At 49.3% G+C, this 9,131-nt stretch overlaps 1 pseudogene; it reads right to left on the reverse strand.

Annotated features, from left to right (window-relative positions):
- Positions 1-348: 348 nt before the first annotated feature.
- Positions 349-8,709, reverse strand: LOC142558276 (uncharacterized; annotated as a pseudogene).
- Between the last annotated feature and the right edge of the window lie 422 nt (positions 8,710-9,131).

The raw sequence follows: 9,131 nt of genomic DNA on the forward strand, positions 1-9,131 counted from the left end.
GCGTTGGTACACTCCTTCGTCCACCAGGCGTTTAGCCTTTTGCTCACAGTTCCCGATGACTGGGGTATCGCCTTTTCTGCCGCTGACATTATTACCTCAGTGAATTTTTTGTTAAGTTCATGAACGCTTAGGTCTGGCGAAAAGACATCTTCCAGTTTCGAATTTTCCGTAAAGAGCGGCCAATTAGTGAGCTTTAGTTTCCATCGGCGTGGCCTAGTGGTTAAGGTTGGTGGTGATGATAGGAGTTTAATGACTGCTGGTAAGTGATCACTACCATATGATGTGTCGAGGGCCTCCCACCTAAGATCATTAAAAAGAGATGGTGAGCAAAAAGCTAAATCTAAACAGCTAAAACTGCGGGCAGTTGGTGAAAAGTACGTGGGGCACCTGAATTTAAAAGGCAGATATCATTGGATAAGATAAAATCTTCAACCAGCTGTCCTCATTGGTCAGTTTTGACGCTGCCCCAAAGAGTACAATGAGCATTAAAATCGCCTACTAAAACAAATGGTTCCGGTAATTGATCTGGTAAATTTTCTAATTGTTTAGTAGTGAAGTGGGTGTGGGGTACAATATACAGTGAGCAAATGGTGATGCTTTTGTAAGATAGAATGGTGACAGCTACGGCTTCTAAAGATGTATTCAATTGGACGATTCGGGTAGGAGTGCCGCCCTGCACGACTATAGCCACTCCGCCTGACAAACGGGTGGAACATTCGCGGTCCCTTCGGACAACGGTGAAACCTTTGAGAATTTGACTATTTTTTGGACCGAGATTTGTTTCCTGAAGACATACAGCAACTGGTTTATGTATGTCTGATGTCTGATGATATGTGATGTATGATGATGTCTTTGATGTCACCTAGATTGTGCATGCGACCTCTACAATTCCAATGAATAATAAAAGCCATTTTACAATTAAAAGGTAAGAATTGGCACTACGGAATGAATAAGAGGTGCGATGTTAGGTGACATGGATTTAAAAAGGCTTATACAAATAAGCGATAACCTTTAGGTTATCGCTTTTTTATTTTGAGTGGTTATTGGGATTTTGTCCCTCTTACCGCGCTCTAGAAAGCGCTTGTCCTTTGGTGTCAGTGACACCGGGGTTCTTGCGCCGACCTCCATCGCTCTCTCTGAGGCGCTGGAGGATCAAGAGTTAGGCGCCGAGACACGGGTCTCGGGCCTTGGGGTTCGCTTGATCTCAGGGCCCTGCGGGACTGCTGTCTGCAGGGCGTTTGAAGAGGATGGAGCAGCGTCGGCTGCTTCCATCACGGGGGCGGGATGGGTCACTGCGGGACCACTACGCGTGGGCTCGGAGGACTGCTGAAACCTCTGTGACGCTGCCCCCATCTGCGTTACATCGGCGTAACTTCTTCGCGGAAGGTACGATAGCCGCTTTCTGGCTTCATAGAACGAGATTTTTTCTTTGACTGTTAGAGCAATTACTTCTTTTTTCCAGCAAGGGCAACTCCGTGAGTAAGCTGGATGATCGCCCTTGCAATTTACACATATTACGGGAGCATTGCAGTTATCAGAAGGATGGTCATTGGCACTACATTTCGCACATGTTTCTTTGCCTCTGCATGATTGTGATCCATGCCCAAACCTCTGGCACTTGAAACACCGCCTTGGGTTCGGTATGTACGGCCTCACGTTGATTTTCAAATATCCTGCGTCGAGTGAACTAGGCACTGTGCTGTTACCAAATGTCAATATCACATGTTTCGTCGGAATCTGTTGGTCATTGCGTCGTAGTGTGATTCTCTGTACCTTAATTACGTTTTGCTCCTGAAATCCTTCGAGGAACCCTTCATCACTGAGGTTCAGGAAGTCTTCTTCAGATATAACTCCTCTGCTTGTGCTCAGCGAGCGGTCTGGAGAGATTGTCACTTTGATGTCACCGATAGTGGTGAGTTCGGCGAGTTTTTCTAGTTGATCTTTTTTGGTCAGTTCAAGGAGGAGGTCTCCACTAGCCATCTTCGGGGCTTTGTAACCAGCTCCAATTGTGTTTGCTAGGCATTTCGAAACTGTGAATGGTGACAGCTTTCTTACGGTTGTGTTGCCTTCACTGTGAAGAACGTGCTTTCTTGGAAATGAGTTTTTGGTTGGTTTTAAAAAGAACTGGAAAGTTGCTTCGGTGCGACCTCTTTTCAGAGGCCGATCTAAAAGTCGCGGGAACGCTTCTGCCATTGGATAGTTTGAAAATTCAGCAGCGGTGGTAGCCACCCACCACCGAGCCCAACAAGGGGGCGCTGCAGGTTCCAAGAAACCTGCAGACGCCAGCTATACACCGCCACTATAACCTAATGTATATACCCAAGGTTGAATATATGACACACGGTTAACCCTTGCCGCCCGGAAATACGGAAGTAAGAATAAGTGAGTAGAAGGCAGGAAAGATTGAAGGTGAGAGAGACAGAAAAAGATTGAAGAGGGGGACAGGAAGAGGCGACTGTCGATTTCCCCCGAGTGGGTCAGTCAGGGGGTGCCGTCTACGTGAAGCAGAGGCCAAAGAGGCGTGTTGCCTCCGCCGAGGGGCCTTAAAGGTCCGAGCACCCGGCATCGGCTTAACACCCAGGATCCCCCTTTCCTCGGACACGGCTAAGCCGCGCACGGCTACACGCAGGAGGGTCCAACCCTCATGTGCTCGAGTACGTGGTGTCGCAACATACCAAACGCATGCTGACGCAGACGCCCCTGCGGGGTACGGCTCAAAAGTAGGAGCCAGACGTAAACGTTTGGAACGGGAGGCCAAGACAGCTTTCGTAAAAGTGAAAAGTCTTGTTTTGTATTATTTTTAGCATTTGAAAATATTCGCAATTTAAGACTAAAGTTTCTTTTGATATTAAGGTATGAGCTTTGTTTATGTTTTGTTTGAGAAGCTCCGGGATTTGAAAGATGCGTTTTAGTTAAAGCTTTAGTTTCGCCAGTGTTAGTTAATGAGTAGATAGGCTTTTTTGCGTGTGTGTGTGAGTAAGCTGAAGGTCAAGGTTATCGGTGAGAGGCCTATGGTAACGCGTGTGTGTATTAGTTAACCTTCTTATTTATATATATGTGTTTTTGAATTTTCTAAGGTTAAGGGCGTAGGTTTTCAGTAAGTGCGTAATTGGCACTGAGAAGCGTTCTTAGTTCCAATTAGCGCGTGTCCTGTGAGGACGGAACGAAGCAGAACGTGTATGACTGGGTTGCTCGCGTGTGTTGAAGGCAGCCGTATTCCAATGTCTCTAGTACGCATGCGTAGAACTAGTTGCTAGAAGACGTATTTTTTAAGGGTTCTGCGGTGCGCGTGAGTTACGCAAGTTTAGTTGCTCGGTTAAGTTACGTGTCCTGTATGGACCAGAGAAAGAAACGAAAGTTAGCGTGATGAAACGTTTGCGTACGACGCAAGTACGTGTTCTCAATAATGACCACAAAGCTAGCGCGACTGTGATTACGTACCTGTGGAGTTGACCAGATGGTTCAGTGGCACCAGTACGTGCAGTAAGTACGCCACTGTGATAGGGTAAAAACAGGCTGTTCGTGAACTTAGGCTGCTTATGTTCGGGTATTGGTGGTTGAGAGCCTTCGGTGTAGTTCTGCGTAAACCTTTACTCTTGTGGAGCGCGACGGTCAGGTTTAGTCGAACACAAGGGGAACGTGAACGCTCGCTTTGGCGGTACGAAATTTCGGGGTCAAAATTTTGGGTTCCCAGTTGAGGGGCTTTCATGGAAATTTTGATAGCAAGCCTGGTGGGGTTAACAGCTGATTCCGGGCGTTTGCACGCTGAGTGGTATTGTGTTGCCGGGATCGACTCTTCTGTACCGGTTGTTGTAAGATGGTTTAAGACATTCCAAGTGCGTAGGGATTCCAGAGAGCAAAGCCATGTTCTTGCTCGCCAGCCGTTCTCTTCCTGCCCAGCGGTTGTCAGCACTGACCAGTCGAGATTTTCCGGGCCATGGAGGAGCTGTTAGGAACGGCCTGCAGAGGTGCCGACATGCAACGTTTTCTCAGCCAGCTGCAGCTGCGAGCGTGGCGAGCTTCCCCGAAGAGACCATGGAAGCCTTCAACACCCGCTGCGGCGACTCGTTTCGTAGGCACCTCGAGGTGCCGCGTCAACACCCCCTCGGCGCCGCTATGACTAAACGCGATCGGCGGACCAACTATTGTTAGCGAACTCGCCACCACCGACCCGGTCTTTCGGGAGCGAGAGAGTTCCCGAGGGAATGTATCTGGCGGCAACGTCCCACGTGCTTTTCAGGATGCAAGACAATGGAGAACTGCGGCCACGCTGCGGGGGTCAGCTCGGGGAATAAGAGGTGCCTCCTTTGGGCAAGGCACATTTCTGCGAAGACCATCTCACCTCGGTGGGGGCAGTGAAAGCAGTGCGTACGTGTGTGTGTGTGAGCCCTCCTCCTCCAAAAAGGCGGGTCAACTTCGATGACGTTGGACGCTGCGAATTGGCGGCGAACTGCCGTTTTCCCTCATCTAGGGATCGAGGGAGGACGGAGTGTTTATAAGCAGCTCTTTGTCGGCTGCTAGTGTGTGATCGTGCTCCTGAGCAGTGTGCTCGTGCTCGTTTGCGGTATGCTTCGTCGTGCGTGTTCCATTTGGGAGCCACGCTAGACTGTCGAATGTATCCCCTGTTTGAATGTAATTATCTGTAAATAAATCCTGTACGCCTAGTCCTGTCCTCCCAAGTTCCTCCCTATGACCTACAACCCTTACAACTGGTGGCAGCGGCGCGATCGTCCGACAACTCTGACGTTTACTTCAATCAGGTTCGTGTTGGTGAGGAGCGTCAATTGAGGATTTGGACAGGACGAACGTGATGCAGCAATATCTCAGAAGTGAACCAACAAATAGTTCTTACAATGCACAAGTGTGCGTAATTATGGTAAAAGTCTAAGCACATACATGCACGAGCACTTCAATGGCGTGGCCTCAGGTACTCAAGTAGGCTAGGCGGATCAAGTCCAAAGTATTACGACACCTGGCTGCTGTATATACATGTGTGGCAGTAAGTAGAATAGTGGCAGCTTTATACATCTTAGGCACTTGTTGGCGCAGCAATTTCTGGTTCTTAAAATCTAGAAAGGCAAATTCAGCAACAACCTTTCCAAAGCCCCACTCAAAAGACTGACGAACACGACCCATGCTGTAGTTGAATGCCAGCTGTGTGGCCGTCAAGGAAGAGACGCCATAATGCTTCATTAGGAGCGGTTTCAAGGGGTAGGCCGGATCACTGTACATGACGAAGTGATGGGGCCCCACCAGCTTCTCCAGTTTGGCATAGAGGCCGCTGCATTGGAGTATCCCTGCAATAAAAAATGCGTTCAATTGACTCACATAACGGCGAAATTAACACCAGTTACATTAAAATTAGCACACCAGCTGAACATTTACTTTGTATGCCTTATACACTTTCTGCAGACTCAACAAAGCCATCCAAAAAGTATGTTGAAATGTACATGGTAGAACGTTCCAGGCACATTGAAGTGTAAATGAGAACAAAAGGGCTAAAGTTGGCACTAGAGCTTTTTTTCTGTTCGTGCTTTGCTTTCTAAGCAGTCATATAGTTCGTAAATTTATAATGTGATGGAAGTAAGCACCGTCCATATTCGTCCACAGTGCAATAAGTATGTTCAAGTTTACGCAGCTGTATCACATCTGTATGGAAGTGAAATGTTTTTTTTTCTTTTTACATAGGACACCAGACAACCTACCTGCATCATGCCGCTTTCCAGGGTATGGACCATCAATCTGGCATACAATGCCATTCGGGCACATACCCGACTGGTACTTCAATACATGCATCCGCTTGTGGCCCGAGAAGTAGTCACCCTGGTTTCTTTTGGGCCGGCATATAGGCGGTGCCGTACCATCGATGGATGCCCAGCAGTTGGTCAGTGCTGCGTCACGGTTGTGGATGGCCTGCGAGATGACAAAATGAAACGAGCTCAAAACACAGGTTTTAGTTAAGATGGAAAATAAGACTATTAGTTTCCCTTAAGTAGCTCCCTTACATAAAGCCATGTGTCCTAGATGACATCCGCCAACACACTTTTATGTCCGTAATCTGTAGTAAGGGTATGTAGCTTGAAATACACACAAACATGCAATGTTTGCATATATTTGACATGCCTACTTTCTGTAAAACTTGCCGAGATAAAATACTCAGCCTAAATACAGAAGAGCAAGATTTCGGGGTCAAAATAAAGTTTTGAAAGGGAGGTTACTTCTGCATGAAAGCTGACTGCTCTGTAGATGCCTCATATCAATTTCTGTACTTGCAACACTGTCGCTTGGAGAGATTATTGTTTTCTCTACATTTCATCCCGACACATGTCGACGGCAGTTTGCGGGCATTGGTTCTACATTTCGAACATTCCAGTTTCCATTCACCGCTGACAATTTAGTCCTCACATAAAAAATAAAAAAGACGAGGTGGGATACCCTACAGTGAGGAGAAAAATAGCCATTGCGGAGAGAGGCAGCAAGAACAGCTGTTCTTGCTGCCTTTACGTCCAGCACGGTTACGTCCAGCACTGCCGCGAAAGTAAAACAGCAAAGTTAACTTACACTTGCAAAGTCTTCAAGGTGGGCAGGGGACAGCCAGTCGTGGTTGTTGCAGTCATTAAGCAAGTGCTCAAACTCGCTTGCGATGTGGCAAATCAGCTGTGATGCCACACTCGACATCACCGATGAGTGCTGTCAGGGTTGGCGTCTGGCACCACGTGCAGAAAGGCATTTCAACCGACCATCTCTCACCCTGCCTCGTCGAAATGAGGCCTGACTTCGCCTGCTATGGTTGGCGTCCCGCACCTCGCGGAGAAAGAACTTTCTCTCACCCGACCTTCCTCCACCAGGCCTCGTCGAAATGAAGCGTGACTTCCTAATTCGCCATGACCATTTCGAGCGTCTGCCGGTCTGGCGGAAGCCCCGCAGCGTACAGGCCTCTTTTGTGTGTGTGTGCTACTCTAGAGGGACCCGTTCCTCGAACGGCCAAAATGAGAACGTCCACGAACCAGCAATGCGCAAAGGAGACGGACAAGCGTCTACAATTCCAGGAGGCGGGACGGCCTCCTCCTTGCAGCAGGCTTTCTGTGCCGATCACGTGACGTCGACGGAAGCAAGAGCCCTCCTTGCAGCAGGCTTTCAGTGCCGGCCACATGACGTCGACGGAAGCAAGATCACTCCCACGATTGTAGAGAGCCTATTTAAGGGGCTCCGAAATGTACTTTTGAACACTTCATTCTCTTCTCTTCAATTTTCGACAACCTTTGAATAAACCGTGCAAGTTTCGCACTAGAAATCGTCTTGCCCTTGCTTGGTCGCCCTGGTCTACCGGATGCCTGCAGCCCGCCGATAACGTCACGCTACCCAATAAGTAACGTCGGTCGAGCTTCGATAGGCAGGCGTCGCTACTACTCGGCAGCAGTACGATACGCTACCCTGGAGTACGCAACAGTGCCTGCCAAATATGCCTTTCAGATCGCACCACTTGTTCGGGTAAGCAAGGCGTCGTAGCGTGATGCATAACGCCTCCCGACCCGGCACGGTCACGTCTTGCGCACTCTTTAGTGTCCGGTACCACAAGTGCACTAAACAAGTCATTGAAGTCCTTTTTTTTCAAACCTAAACTGCTGCTTGAAGACTAAGGGCTCTATACTCTCGATGTCGAGCAGTCCACGATGCGACCAGTAGCGCAGCAGCTCTGACCCTCTCTTGCGCCTGAAGAAGTATTCCACGTCGTCCAACGAACATTTCAAAAGCTCCCGCTCCGCTCTTGTAATCAGGAGGTCGTCAATCTCATCCCACAACAACGCTGACAGCAGATAACGGTTGCATAAAGCACTTGTAGGCATTGCGAAGCTCCGATCGGCACAGGTACACACTTTTTCCCGTGTTTTGCGCGTCAATCCACCTCGACTGGCTTGGCTCTGATTTGTCTTGGATGTCAATGGCTACAGCAGTGTTTATACGTGGCGATAGATGGCGATACATGGTCGCTTTTAGCGTGCGTCGCGTACATGTACATAGATGGATGGATGAAAAACTTTATTAGGGTCCTTTAGCGCGCGCCTTAGCGCGCAGCGGGCCGCTCCCACGTCAGGACAGAGAGGTCGAGCCTCTCCGCTGCGTCGCGGGCCCGTTGGACAGCCCATAACTGTTCTTCGAGGTTGGGGCTGCGTAGGACAGCATCCCAGCGTGAAGAAGTGTTACTTTCATCGCCGCGTAACGCGGGGCATCGCCAGAGCATGTGAGGTGTGTTCGCTAAGTCATTGCATAGTGCACATGCACTTGTCGTCTGAATTTCGGGGTACATCTTGTGAAGAAGTACGGGGTTTGGGTATGCCCCCGTCTGTAGAAGCCTTAGTGTCAAAGCCTGAGGTCTATTGAGTTTGCAATGTGGGACGGGGTAGATCCTCCGAGCCAAGTAAAAGTGCTTAGTTTTTTCGGTGTACGAAGAAGGAGAGTCCCGATTGTCAGTACCGCCGGCGTCACGCTGCCCCGTAGCTACGCGGTTGATGATCCCTCGCGCAGCTCCGCGTGCCGACTCATTGAGGTTGTCGTGTCGTGGTCCTCCAGGTAGCGTGAAAGCCTGTTTAGGATTGCGTGCTCAGCAACTTTCCCCACGCATGATGTGAGCGAAATTGGGCGGAGGTTATCGAGGCTGGGCGGCTTGCCTGGCTTGGGGATGAGAATGGTGTTGGTCGATTTCCACATTTCCCGCACTTTACCATTGCTCCATGCTTGGTTAATGATGTCCGTTAGGTATTCGATGGACTTCTCGTCCAGATTCCGTAGAGCTTTGTTTGTGATCTTGTCCGGACCCAGAGCCGATCTGCCGTTGAGGGCGTGGAGCGCCTGCCTAATCTCCTCAATTCCGAATTCTGCATCGAGTTCAGGGTTCTCGGAGCCTTCGTAGTCAGGGGAAGGTGGTGTAGGGCACGATGCGACTGATAGGTACTTCTGTACGAGTTTCGATAAAATTTCTTGCTCGAATATTCTCGCTTGGCTGTGTGTAGAGTGCGCGCCAGTGTGTTGCGTTGGTTGGTTTTAGTGTTCGTCTCGTCGAGATGCTTTAGGAGGTTCCAGGTGCCCCCGTTGCGCATCTGCCCGTCGATCGAGTTGCACACCTCATCCCA

This window comes from Dermacentor variabilis, chromosome 9 (assembly GCF_050947875.1).
Source record: "Dermacentor variabilis isolate Ectoservices chromosome 9, ASM5094787v1, whole genome shotgun sequence".
Lineage (NCBI taxonomy): Eukaryota > Metazoa > Arthropoda > Arachnida > Ixodida > Ixodidae > Dermacentor > Dermacentor variabilis.